The sequence below is a fragment of the Lissotriton vulgaris genome, chromosome 2_1 (genome assembly GCF_964263255.1).
Source record: "Lissotriton vulgaris chromosome 2_1, aLisVul1.2, whole genome shotgun sequence".
NCBI classification, from domain to species: Eukaryota; Metazoa; Chordata; class Amphibia; order Caudata; family Salamandridae; genus Lissotriton; species Lissotriton vulgaris.
This window is the reverse complement of record NC_141687.1, coordinates 1,099,907,817-1,099,921,897: the sequence shown is the minus strand read 5'-3', so window position 1 is coordinate 1,099,921,897 and position 14,081 is coordinate 1,099,907,817. Positions and strand designations below refer to the sequence as shown.

The 14,081-nt window shown below is 44.9% G+C and overlaps 1 protein-coding gene across 1 annotated transcript in view; it reads right to left on the bottom strand.

Annotated features, from left to right (window-relative positions):
* TECTA (tectorin alpha) overlaps window positions 1-14,081 on the bottom strand; it is a 293,627-nt gene that overhangs the window by 38,262 nt on the left and 241,284 nt on the right. The gene's annotated exons all lie outside the window — the stretch shown is intronic.

Genomic DNA, 14,081 nt, shown 5'->3' with positions numbered 1-14,081 from the left:
TTGTGTCTTGGAATTCGGCAGCTGCGTTTTGGGAGTCCAGCTTGAAAACCAACTGAAGGTCATCAGCATAGTTGAATACAATTGCGTTCCAATCCTTGAGTGAATGAATCAGGGGGCGGATGTACAGATTAAACAACAGTGGGGATAGGGATGAGCCCTGAGGAACTCCACATGGGGTAGTCAGATTAGGGGCCATGTAGTTCCTAAGATATACCGCCTGCGTTCTACCTGTCAAAAAGGATTCTATCCACCCATAGGCTGTTCCCCGAATCCCGGCTTGTTCGACACGGTGCATTAGGATGTTGTGGTTGACCGTGTTGAATGCTGCCGACAGGTCTAACAGTACAAGTGCCTGCGGGATACCCTTGTCGGCATTGGCTCTTAGTGTGTCCATCACTGCCAGAATTACCGATTCTGTAGAGTGGGCGGGCCGGAAGCCAGCTTGGTTTGGTTCTAGGTAGTTGGAATTTTCAATGAACTTAGACAAGCATCTGGCCACATGGGCCTCCAATATCTTAGAAAGATAGGGGAGGAGTGAGATCGGGCGGTAGTTAGCAGAGACGGAAGAGTCTGCTCCAGGTTTCTTGAGCAGGGGGACTAACATGGCCTTTTTAAAAGCATAAGGCACTTCCCCTTTACTCAGAGATTCATTGAGAAGGGGTAGTAGACTGTGCGGTAAGGTCGAGAAGACTTCCCTCAAAATAGTAGGGGGACAGCAGTCATTAGGAGAGCCCGACTTGACTTGAGACATTAGTTCAAATAGGGTAACAGAGTCAATTTCCATGAGTTGATCTAAAACAAATGGATTATCAGGGGTTGGCCCCAGGGGGTTCCTCCTGGGCAGCAAAGGGTATACTGGCCCTGATGGTCTCAATTTTCTCCACAAAGAAGCTGTTCAGTGCATTACACCGCTCTTGTGAAGAAACCAAACAGGGAATAATTCTGTCATCGCTACTGAGGGCATTAACAATCCTAAAGATTTCTCTAGATTTGTTAGGAGCAGTGAGTACCTTTGTGGAAAAATAAGAGGTCTTTGCAGCCAATAAGGCAATCTTGTAGACCCTGCGAGCAGTCAGATAAAGTAGTCTTTCGTCAGTGGCATAGCTGCGCCTCCACTTCCTTTCTGACTGGCGTAGGAGTAGTTTTTGTGCTTTCAAGCCCACCGTGAACCATTTGTGGGCTTCGGCCTGTGTCGCCCGGGGAAAGTTGATAAGGGGGCATGGATGTCACTAGCAGCTAATAGCCAGTTAGAGATGCCCTTTTCCATGGAGTCGACATTAATATTAATATCCGCAAAGGGAAGGGAGCTGGATAAAGTAGCCATAAAATCCTGGGTGGAAAGCGATTTCCAATTTCTGGTCATGCCTCCTACGACCTTCGATGGCTTAGCCCTACCATTGAAAGTAGCTGTGAATTCAATTAAGTGGTGATACGACCAAATACACAGAGAGATGAGCGGAGGTGACAGTTCGACATTATACGACCATAATTGATCCAGGATATGGCCTTTTATGTGTGTGGGGACCGAGATATGTTGGACCAAGTTTAAGTTGAAAAGTGTTTCAGATAGTTCTGCCGACTGGGTCCCTCCACCTACGTCGTTAAACCAGTAATTCAAATCACCAATGAGCATAACTCTAGCATGGTTCATTGCAAGATTAGCTATCTGTTCGCTGAGAGAGAGGGGAAAAGAGGGCATGGGCTGGGGAGGGCGATACATAAGTACTAGTGCCAGAGACCCTGAGTTTGTATCGAAGTTGATAACCATATTCTCAACCTCGGGGAGGATCAATGAGTTCAATTTGTTAAACTTATGGCGTTTGTTTATAATGGCAGCAACTCCCCCTCCCGCCTTCCCTGCAGGCCTATTGACTGAAAGAATGTAATGGTCAGCAGGAAGAGCAGCTAGAATGTCAGGGGTGGAATCGGGAGTGAGCCACGTCTCGGAAAGCAGCAGGATGCCTGGTTTCGCTGACGTCAACAACAAGAAGATAACTAGTTGATGCCTCACCATCGAGCGGGTATTGAGATACATAACCCGAAGGGAAGTCGACTTTGGTTTTATAGGTGGCTTCGTGGTTTGCGGGAAAGGAGCAGGGTAAACTGCCTTATCGTGCGAGATACCATGCATCCTAATCCGGTCCATGGTGTCCGATGGAAGCCCGAATTTATATTGCTCAAGGGATCTAAGTTCTTCTGAGCAATAAACCGTAGTTTGATCAGGGTTTGTGGCCCGTGGGCCCGGGCAGGCGCGGACGGGCGCAGACGGGGTTACCTTTGGATCGCCGTCGGCGCGCCGCCGGCGCGCTCGCTGCACGCGTCCGCTGCGCTCCCGCGTGCCTGTGCACATATATACGTGTACTGACCCCGCCTCTGAGCTCTGCCCGCTCTATCTGATTGGCTAAGGCTGCTAGGAGGGTGTCAGGCAGTGTAGGCGATCGGTTATTAATGCCCCACGTGATTCGGTAAGTGAATCTAAAAACATAGTATATCACAATTAAAAATATTCTCACAGTATTCCTGACACAATTTTAATTTCTAGTTTAAATTAGCCCAAACAAAACGGACAGCGCGGCAGCAAGCAAGTAGTGGCTGGCCCCTAGCGTACTTCCTCCTTTTGAGGTCTGACCCCGCCTCTGAGCTCTGCCCCGCTCTATCTGATTGGCTAAGGCCGCTAGGAGGGTGTCAGGCAGTGTAGGCGATCGATTATTAATGCCCCACGCAATTCGGTAAGTGAATCTAAAAACACAGTATATCACAATTAAAAATATTCCCACAGTATTCCTGACACAATTTTAATTTCTAGTTTAAATTATCCCAAACAAAACGGACTGCGCGGCAGCAAGCGAGTAGTGGCTGGCCCCTCGCGTACTTCCTCCTTTTGAGGTGTGACCCCGCCTCTGAGCTCCGCCCCGTTCTATCTGATTGGCTAAGGCTGCTAGGAGGGTGTCAGGCAGTGCAGGCGATCGGTTATTATTGCCCCACGCGATTCGGTAAGTGAATCTAAAAACACAGTATATCACAATTAAAAAAATTCCCACAGTATTCCTGACACAATTTCAATTTCTAGTTTAAATTAGCCCAAACAAAACGGACCTCGCTGCAGCAAGCAAGTGAAAGACTCACACAGGCAACAACCATAATCCTTATTAGGGTGCATCACAAAAGTCACTAAATTAACCTATGTTTAACCCTCTGGAAGCGTACCACGAAAGCAGTCTGACTTAACTTAGAAGCAATGTGTAAATTCAGCACACAAACAGTAATACAGTAAAGTGCAACACAAGAAAAATCCCGAACCAATTTAGGAAAATAGAGTAAATTGCAATACATGTGAGGATACCGGAAAAGCACAAATCCAATCAGTAGAATCAGCGATATTCAGTTTTGAAATTTTAAATAAATATAGCACCTAAAAGCACAAAACACCACTCATGGTCATCTGGACATGCTGGACTGGAGGAAAGTCAAAAAGTTATCTTTTCAAAGTATAGTGCAAAGAGCTCCATTCACAGTGGAGGAGGTCTTGAGGAGCAGGGAGAGCATCACGGATGGTGGTCTCTATGATGGAAAAAGCAGGCTGGTTGATGCAGGCTTTTATTGCAGTTGCGTGAACAGTCTGTTGGGCATCATGGACAGTCATTGCTGTATTTTCACAGTGACGCTCACTGCGGGCTGATAGAGCTGTAGCTCTGAGTGCAGAACTTGCGTTGCCGGTTTCAGCTGGTGGTCTCTATAACGTGAAGAGTTGGACTCCCTGGAACTTTGCATTGGCATCAATTTCAGATGGCAGGCTCTCGGCATGGATGGGCCCATTTGCCATTGCGAGTAACCCAAAACTTCAGGGTTTCATCTTTCTTCTCAGGAGTAGCTCAACTGATGCCAGTCAATGATGGAGGACATGGGGCTGCACCTTTTGGGGATAAGCAGAGGCCAGGAGAACTCAGGCAAATCAAGTTATAGGTCCAAGTAGGTCCAGTGCAGCAGGTCAGATGGTCAGTTGCAGGGAGGCCTCTTCAGCTTGTTATGTCCCTTTTGCTCAGACAGGAGGTAAGGCAATTGACCCTTTGAGTCATTCAGGTTAGGCTGTGATTAAAGGAGCAGATCCAGTTTGCCTTCTCAGCGAGCGAGACAGTTCTGAAGCATCTGGGCAGCCGTCTAGTAGCAGCAGGGCAGTCCTTCTGCTGTAATATTAATGGGTCCAAAAGTGTACTAAAGAGCTGCTCAGAGGAGCCAATAATTATACTGTGTGCCAACCTTTGTGTGTGGGGTAACACCCTGTCTTACCACCCAATCTGGTTCTGGAACACTCTCATATTGCCCTGTCAAGGTTCAAAGAAGTCTGGGATGATAAAAGACTTGTGTTAGGTTCTTTTGTGTGTGCTGGAGGCAAGCCCTGTGAAGTGCAAGTGGAGTAGGGCACAGCTCTGCCACCCAGCAACTGAGGAATACACAAACCCCAACAGCAGAGCCATTCACAGTCTTGTGAGCCAGTACACTGGAAGAAAGTCACAAGTAGTTAGAGCAAGAAAATGCCAAATTTCTAAAACTGCAAAAGGAACAAATGATGGTCAGAATGCTGAACAATGCAAACATTCATCCCCAGTCACAAAGATATGGGTTGAATCCATCATTCTTTTGCTCACCACACCGCCCCAGTTTGGACACAGCCATATACAAGTCAGTCTTGACCCTGTTCCTCATTGGAATAGTCAGCCCGAACGGCCACGCCAGGTCCTCCCTGGACCAGAAACAAGCATCCTGGGACTGTTTTCGGGGCATCACCTCTCATCAGCCAGGATAGCTTGAATCCTGTGGCGCAATGAGCACGTCTGGGTACACCCTTCCTACTTAGGGCAACAAATGCAAAAGGAACAAATGATGAAGAGAGGGCTGAACAAAGCAAACATTCATCCACTGTCACAAAGATCTGGTTTAATCCATTGTTCTTTAGCTCAACATGCCACCCCAGTTTGGACCTAGCCATATGCAAATCAGTCTTGACCGTGTTCCTCATGAGAACAGTCCAGCCCAAACTACCAAGCCAGTTCCTCCCTGGACCAGAAACAAGCATCCTGGGACTGATTTCAGGGCATCACTCCTCATCAGCCAGGCTAGCTTGAATCCAGAGGCGCAGTGAGCAAAGGACACACGTCTGGGAATACCCTTCCCACTAAGGGCGACAAATGCAAAAGGAACAAATGATGGGGGGAATGCTGAACAATGCAAACATTCACCCTCAGTCACAAAGATTTGGGTTTAATCCATCGTTCTTTTTTCTGACCATGTCACCCCAGTTTGGATCCAGCCATATGCAAATCAGTCTTGACCCTATTCCGCATGAGAACAGTCCAGCATGTACTGATAAGGCTGGTTCTTCCTGGACCAGAAACAAGCATCCTGGGACTGGTTTCGGGCCTCACCCCATATCAGACAGGCTAGCTTGAATCCAGTGGCCCAGTTAGCACGAGACCCACATCTGGGCATACCCTTCCCATTTAGGGCGACAAATGCAAAAGGAACCAATGATGGATGGAATGCTAAACAATGCAAACATTCACCCCCAGTCACAAAGATCTAGGTGTAATCCATTGTTCTTTTGCTCACCAAGCCCCCCAGTTTGGACCCAGCCATATCCAAATCAGTCTTGGTCCTGTTCCTCATGGAAACAGTCCAGCCCGAACTGCCAAGCCAGGTCCTCCCTGGACCAGAAACAAGCTTCCTGGGACCTGGTTTGGTCCATCATTTGTTCCTTTTGCATGTTTCATCCCAAGTGGGAAGGTCTTGCTCCAACCTGGCAGTTCGGGCTGGACTGTTCCCATGAGGAACAGGGTCAAGACTGATTTGCATATGGCTGGGTCCAAACTGGGGTGGCGTGGTGAGCAAAAGAACCATGGATTAAACCCAGTTCTTTGTGACAGGGGGTGAATGTTTGTATTGTTCGGCATTCCGTCCATCATTTGTTCCTTTTGCATTTGTCACCCTAAGTGGTAAAGGTATGCTCAGACATGGTTGTCGTGCTAACTGTGCCATTGGATTCAAGCTAGCCTAGCTGATGAGGGGTGATGCCCCGAAACCAGGTCCCAGGATGCTTGATTCCAGTGCAGTAAGGACCTGGCTTTGCAGTTCAGCCGGAATTGTTCCCATGAGGAACAGGGTCAAGACTGATTGGCATATGGCTGGGTCCAAACAGGGGTGGCGTGGTGAGCACAAGAACAATGGATTAAACCGAGATCTTTGCGACTGGGAGTGAAGGTTTGCATTGTTCAGCATTTTGTCCATCATTTGATCCTTTTGCAAATTTCTAAAAGTGGCATATTAGAAATGGGGTCTCTACTTGGCAGAGGTATGCCCCCTTTCCAAGTAGGGACCACCACTCTAGTCAGGGTAATCTAGATAAGCATTAAAAGATAACCTGTGCTCACTCTCCGGTAGCTTATCACAGAGCAGTCATGCTTATCTAAAAAGGCAATGTGTTAAGTAGTCGTGCAATACACACACACAAACATAGTAACAGAATGAAAGCACCACAGAAATACTCCATGCAGGTTTAGAAAAAAGGATTATATTTTTATGAGTAAACAAGACCAAAACGTCAAACATCCCATAGGTAGAACCAAAGTTTAGATATTATTCTAAAGATAGAGCTTACAGCCATAAAGTACCAACCAGTAACATCTGGTTGCACTAGACCGGGGTAAATCCAAAGTTCAGAACAACCACGATAGAGCACAGGCCAGATACAGGGGGTTACACAGATCCTGCTGAAAAAGTACCTTAGATGGATGAAGCATCAACGTCAAAGTTGCGATGCATCGTTGGTGATGCGTTGGTTCCAATCCATGCAGACAGCAAGAATTTGTTGACAAACCACTTTGTGATGCAGGTGATGCATCATTGTCGAGCCACGCAGTCCTTCATCATCCAGCCACGCAGTACATCGGATTGATTTCATTGAGCAGCAACTATGTCGAAAGAGATTCGTCAGTTCCCATCGATGAAAAGTTGTCGATGTGTGGATTATGCTTAGTCAGCACAGAAAAGCTCACTTTCAAGGGCCCAGGATTGCATTGGCACCACTGGCCAGGGCAGGACTCACAGATGGCAGAGTGCAGGTACTGTGCAGTGTTGCAGGAAATCTTGGATGGCCCAGATACTTCAGAAAAGGGGGCAAGCCAGCAATCCATTGGAGTCACTCTGGGTTCAAGTGAGATGGGTCTTGTTCTTTCCTTTGCAGGGCAAAGGGAGCAAGTAGCAGGCAACAGGCAGCACAGCAGAGCAGAGCAGACAAGCAGTTCTTCCAGAGCAGTTGGCAGTCCATGTAACAGCACATCAGTCTGTCTTCCTGGCAGAGTTCTTTACAAATCCAGTAGTGTTCTGTCTTGGTGGGGTCAAAAATCTAGCACTGATACCAAGTTGTGCCTGTGTAGTGGAGGTGACTTCAAAGAAGGGTCTTTGAAGTACACAAAGGTCCTTTCTTCCCAGCTCTTTCTCCAGACTATCAGTGGGGTAGGGTGTTGTGTGGGCAAGGGCATTGCCTATTCAGTTGCAAGTATCAGACCCTCCCTCCCTTCCTGCCCAGGGAGAGCTATCAGAATGCAGATCAGTGCTAAGACACACCTAACCTCCCTGTGTTTTTTGCTGCCTAGAGAGAATGCATAAAGTGAAACTGTCATCCACCCCAGACATGCATTGGAGACAGGCTACAGATAAACAGAGCAATAAGAGCAGAGAACTGTCCACTTTCTAAAAGTTGCATTCCTAAAATAGTAATGGTCAATCCAACTTCACCAGTAAAGATGATTTATCAGTACGATTCCAAGGATATAAATAATGATACAGCTACTCCTTCTAATCAGCAATTACAACTTAAAAGTGTATTAAGGAATTTCCAATGTTAACCTGTTAGAAGAGTAGGCCTCACAGTAGTGAAAAACGAATTTGGCAGGTTCTGGCAGATTTGGTTGTCTGTAGTGCTAGAGGCACTTTTGTGGTCTGACACCCTGTGATGACTTTTGACTACCAATATTTTAATTGATTTTGGTGTGTTATTTTATCCTAGCCTGAATGTACAACGTCCTGCATATGCTTTGGTTCTCTTAATAATTTCTTTCTTGTAATCTTGCAGTTTTTTAGTGGGAGCGGTCACAGAGTACAACAGCCTTGCCAAGACCAGAACGTTTGGGATGTGCATTTGAAAGCATGAGGGAGAGAGAGGAATGTACTTTTTGGTTTCAAAGTGCAGTGTTATGAGCAGTGGTGCACAAATATGCACGGTGTTTTACATTGAGAGATGAAGTATGTGATGCTTTAAGCACTGTGTTGTACATTGATAAGTATTATGAAGTTCTTACTATTGGCTTTGACATAGCCTCATGTTATCCTGAAATCTGACTCTGCCTGGCTTGAGCTTTTTCTGTGTGCACAGTCACGCTTGCAAGTTTTTTGGGTTATTCACGATCGAGGATTGTTTTTGTGAGAGATTGTTTAATGTACCCTGGAGGGCTTTTGTGAGCTTCGTGAAGGTAACGGCTGAAACATGCGAGAATGTAAGGGGGGCGTGGGAACTCCTTCCTGCCATGGAATGCTTGCTTGGAAGCTGGCCAGTTCCAGTAAGATTCCTTTGGCGTGGGGAGGAAGACTCTCGAACCTTTTAAAGCTGAGGGTTGTGGACTTAGAAACCGGGATTTTGGAATCTGAATGGGGACAGGCACGTCTACTTCGGTACAGCGGAACTCTGGTTGCTGAGGCTCTTATCGACGGCTGTTTGAGCCCCCCGGTCAGGAGTGGGCTAAGATGCAGTGTTTGCACCAGGTGAAATGTTAAGTTTTGATTATTGAAATTGTTCTGCGTGGTTCTAGTGGCTGTAGTCATTTGAGGTGTTTGAGTTTTAATTATTGCCATTGTGATGTGTGGCCAGAGGCTTTGATCATTTGAGGTGTTTTCTTTGTGATGTGTAACTGAGTCAGAGTGCACATCTAAAGTAATAACTTAATGTATCTAGTGCATATCTCTTGCAGGACGTCCGATAATATTTGCTTGAGTTTTATCTCGTATTATTTGCTGCTTATTTATTCATTTGTATTATTCATGCATTTAACTGTTGCATTTACCAAGTGTGTTATTATTGCTTGCATATAAATATATATATATATATCTATGTGTTTTTGAATGTTGTGCATTTGGCATCTGGGAAAGCCTTTCTGTTAGAGAGCATTGCATAAATAAAAACCCCAAGCCTTATTCTAAAAAGAGAGTCTTTGCATTCTGTAAAATAAAACCCTTTTCTAAAGGTTTTGTTGTTATGTCTCCTTCTTCGCCGTGTTTTGAGCCACTGTGTGGGAGATTCTGTATTATCTGAAAGGCGAAGCAAGACAGTATCCCTACTGACCTGTTGAATTTATTAATCAGATTTCACAGCAATAATTGTACACAAGTCTGCAGTAGATTATCAGCCAAACTAATGGACCCCTTCCATGTGGATTAGGGGGTAAGGCAAGGCTGTGCCCTTGCCTCCACCCTTTTCTCTCTGTCCGTAAATGATTTGATTTCCTTCTTGAATAATTGTGATGGAGATGTGCCAAGGCTGCCCAGTACCAAGATTATATCATTGATGTTACGGATGATACCATCCTAATATCTAAAATTCTGATTGGTTACACAATATTCAATGTAGCTTTGAGAGATTTAGCACCCAGAGAGGTCTTGAGAGAAATGTAGGCAAAACAAAATCTTTGATTTTAAATCTTGGTTACTCCACTCATGCCAATCCTAAGCTAGGTAGTGTACCCTTTGACCATGTTCATGTTTTTGACTGCCTGGGACTAACCCTCATTAAATACTTTGATTGGAGATGCCATATCGAGAAGAGAAGGCTTAAATTAACTCAACCTAGTCAGGTGTTCCTAAGAGTGCAAAATAACTCACATTTCAGTCCAATTTATCCAGCAATCCAGATGTATAACATGCAGGCACTAGGAGCTGCTTTGTATGGGGTTGAGCTATGGAAGCATAAGGATATTTTTATTTTGTTAGTTAGTGAGAGCCGCTTCCTACACAAGCTACTGGGAGTACCCAATAGAACACTATTACCGCTACTTAGATTTGACCTAGGAGTTAGTTAATGAGGGGGAAGTGATTAGACCCACACTTTTCTGGGGACGGATCTGGGCCTCGACCAGAACTGCACTCCGATCGAGGTGCCTTAAAGAAGTGCTAGGGATTCCAAGGTCTATAAACTTACCTTGGATAAAATATATAAAAGATACTTTGGACAAAAGGTAGGGTGTATGGATCTGTGGACAGAACCGGAGGACACACTAACAGTTAGTAAAACCCTGCTGAAGAGGAGGTTCCTGCCATACAAAATGGATCAACTGTTGGCATTCTCTTCTTATGGCACCCAGATTACTCTTTTCATAATATCAAGGTAACTTATAGCTTGGAGCAGTTTTTAGATGAAATCGAGCCTCTATTTGACCCAAAAGATGTATATGCAGTTCGGATACAGCACCCTTCTAATTGCTTCCTTTACTGACAAATGAGCAGGTAAACAGAGCCCTACAGGATATACAAGCCCTAGCTACTAAGCAGATAGGGTTTCCGAAGTGTGTGTTTTGTTCTTCTGCCCAGCTTATCCAGAACCTTCTTCTACTTCAGAGCTGGCAGGCACTGGGTATAAAGATTGGACATTCTGACCCAAATCTTCAGTACACCTCTGGACCTGTGGAAGACTCTGAAGGACAGCTGTGTTGCTGTGCTACTCTGCTGCCCTACTGCCTGAGTGCAAAAGACTAGGCCTTTATCTTGAACCCAGGACCAGCAGAATGACTCCAAGAGCTGGTTGGTTGATTTCCTGATCAGAGCCTCATGGACAGAATAGAGTGCAACCAGCATGAACACCAACCTGCACTTTGCTTGCTGTGAGTCTTGGTCCCCAAGTGGTGCCACCCCAGTCCCGGACCCTTGGAAATAGGTCTGAAGATGCTCTTCTAGCCCAGCTGTGGTTTCTTTGGCAGAACCTATACAGCACAATGCATCTCCTTGCAGCCCTGCTCCGGACCCGTCCCTGTGTGACACATCCCTGATGCAGTACCTCGCATTGCAGCCCACAGCTTTTTAGAACTGCTGCTGCGCGATGCTTCCCAATGCAGGACTTTGCATCACAAGCCTATGTTGATGGCATCCTCAACGATGACAATGGATCTCGCATCACCACCTGAAGATCGTCTGAACCACCTCTGTGCTTCACATCCTCGACATGGGATCTCACAACACTACACAACCAGGAGATAAGGTACTTTGTTCAATGGGCCTAAATTGGTCCCTTTATCGGGCCCATTCTGCATTGCGGACAGCCTGAAAGTTTTACTTTTCCCCGGACCAGCACGTACCAGATAACCACAGATGGCACTTTGTGCTTCTAAGCACTGTTTTCACTCAAATCTTTAAAATGGCTTGTCTCCAGTTCTACTGATTGCACTTTGGTCTCAAATAGTGTATTACATTTTATTCTATGGTTCTAAATTCTTGTAGGATTTTTCTTGGTCTTGTTTTCACTGTATTACTGTTTGAAGTGCTGCATAAATATGTTACGCATTGCCTCTAAGTTAAGCCAAGCTATCAAAGGGTTAAGGACCGGTTAATTTGGGGTTTGCTTGAGTTTCACCCTGACAAGAATTGTGGCTGCTGCTTGAGTAGGGTTTCACCCCTCCTCCCCCAACAGTAACCCAATGTATTACACCCAGTATCTTATAATGTATTGACTGCATTCTACTCCGTCTTGCTCAGTCTCTTGTTACTCACATGCAGGTGTAGGCCAAGGGCAGCAGGTTGGGATCAGGGTCTGGCCACAATCAAATCTCTACTACCAAACCCCAATGCGCATGGCTAAAGGACAAGGCTGTGCATAGCAGGTGATGTCCACCCGTGACACAGTGGAGCCCTACGGCCATCTCTGCTCCTTGTGATTGATGTCCAAGTGCAGCGGGGCTTGTCCTTCTGTTTAGGGTTGTGCTCCAGGTCTGACCAAAGACCAAGCATTGCAACACACCCCTAGCTATGCACTGTCAAAGGCTATGCACAATGGGTGTTGGCAGCCGAGGGGTTTGGGTACGGAGCCTGATTACAGGCCATTCCATGTGGCCAGTCCCCACTATGACAAGCCCAAAGCCATTCACAGCGCAGTCTGGCTGCTTATGGTTTGTTGGGCACAGAGAAGATAGCATGTTGTACACAGTCATAAAGCCTTGCTGAAAAGAACCAAAGGTAAAGTAAAGTTATGGTAAGCTTTAGTTCTAGCACTAAAATTCACAGGTCATGGTTAGGACCTCAATCCATAACTCATACAAAGGCCATGCAGAACCATAACTTGTATGAAATGCAATACTTATGACATCACAATATTTATAATAGGCTTGGGCAAACTTTTAATTACACCATAGCAATCAGAGTGACTTAAGTAATGCGCATTACTCTTATGATGGGAATTTACCAAAGTTACACAATTACGCCAATTTGAGAAATTAGGGGCAATATTTTACCACATGAAAACAGAAACAACAATCTAAGAGAGAGCGAAAAGATGCTGGGTACTGCTGTTTGTGTACTGTAGCATTTACTGTTCTTAGTGCAAAATGTATCCTCTGGCCCATTTTGGATGCAAGATTTGGATGCAAGAAAATAGTGCTAATAGCTTGATAATGCTTCTCAGATAATTATGCATAATTGCAAGTAATTCTGCCATAATTATGTGTAATTATGCTAGAGAGAATTACAGCAGATTTGTCCACCTCTAATATATACCAATAAATTACAACTCCTGAAAGCAAAGTGTAATTAAATAACAACACATACGCGAACCAGCAAATGACACTACAGAAATTCAAAAAATATACTATGCTAAAGTAATGTCTGCAGCCACTTATGGGGCCAGGGTCTGGGCTAGGGGCATGGTGTCAACTGATACCCTACAACGTAAAGAGGGTGGTGTTTATGAAAGGTTGTTAGCTCTCGCCAGTACCTGTTCGAGTTTTAATTTCCACGTTGAACTTAGAGCACCATATATAACAAACATAATCTTCCTAGCACCCATTTTACTGTGTCACTCAATTTGGGGAAGAGAGTATTAGTAGGGACTGCCAGTAATTGGATTTTACTCACAATATAGGGTGGTTACAGTATGTTAAAAATCATTGAGGTCAGTGGACCTGTTGGAACTCAATGAGAACCCTCACAATTGGGCCCTTATTTCAAAGTCCAGAATTAATGAAATCTTTCTTGCAAAGGTGGAGAGAGAGAGAAGGGAGGCGGCGAATCACTCAAAACTCACAGCGGTGGTATATTTTATGATCCCTCCTATAGCACAGGATTTTCATTCTCATTTAGTCACAGTATCGAACCTCCAGCACCGTTTTATTCTAGTGAGGTTCACATTAAATTATATTCTGTTATTGTTTGGCTATTCGAGCAAGGTGTACTCAGTAACAGATTTGCCACCATGTCCCTGTGATAGGTCGTAGCCCCAAGCAAATTTACATATTTTATTTTTCTGCAGATTTTATAATACCCAGAGGAAAAGATTCATTTTACCCCTACTGCGCAGACACAATTTTAGACAATGCCAGGTAACCTTGTATTTTATCCAACAGTTAGCAGATCCCTTTGTATGTTCCTCTCTGGCTTCATTTTTATGGTCCTCAGTAAAGAGTAGGAAAACTCATTCCAACATGCAAATCTGTGCTGGCTTTTGAATTTGTGATACAATGATTTTATTGTAATACTGTAACGCTTTTTGGGATGAATTTATCATGACGGAGCTTTTGATCCATTACTCCTAAACTTTGAGAATATCTTTATAATCTTCTTTATATTTTTTCTGTTTAATTATGGGTGGTCGTGGTCATGTGTTCCAAGAAGAAAATGGGAGTGGGAGGGCATGATCTGTCATTCATGTTACTAACCTTGGCACTAGAACACGTTACTTTAATCGTGTTTCAATATTCGACCAAATAAATCATGGGTGTCTGAGAAAATTATAGCTCCAGCTAGATCTGCACATTATTGAAATCAACAAAAAAGTA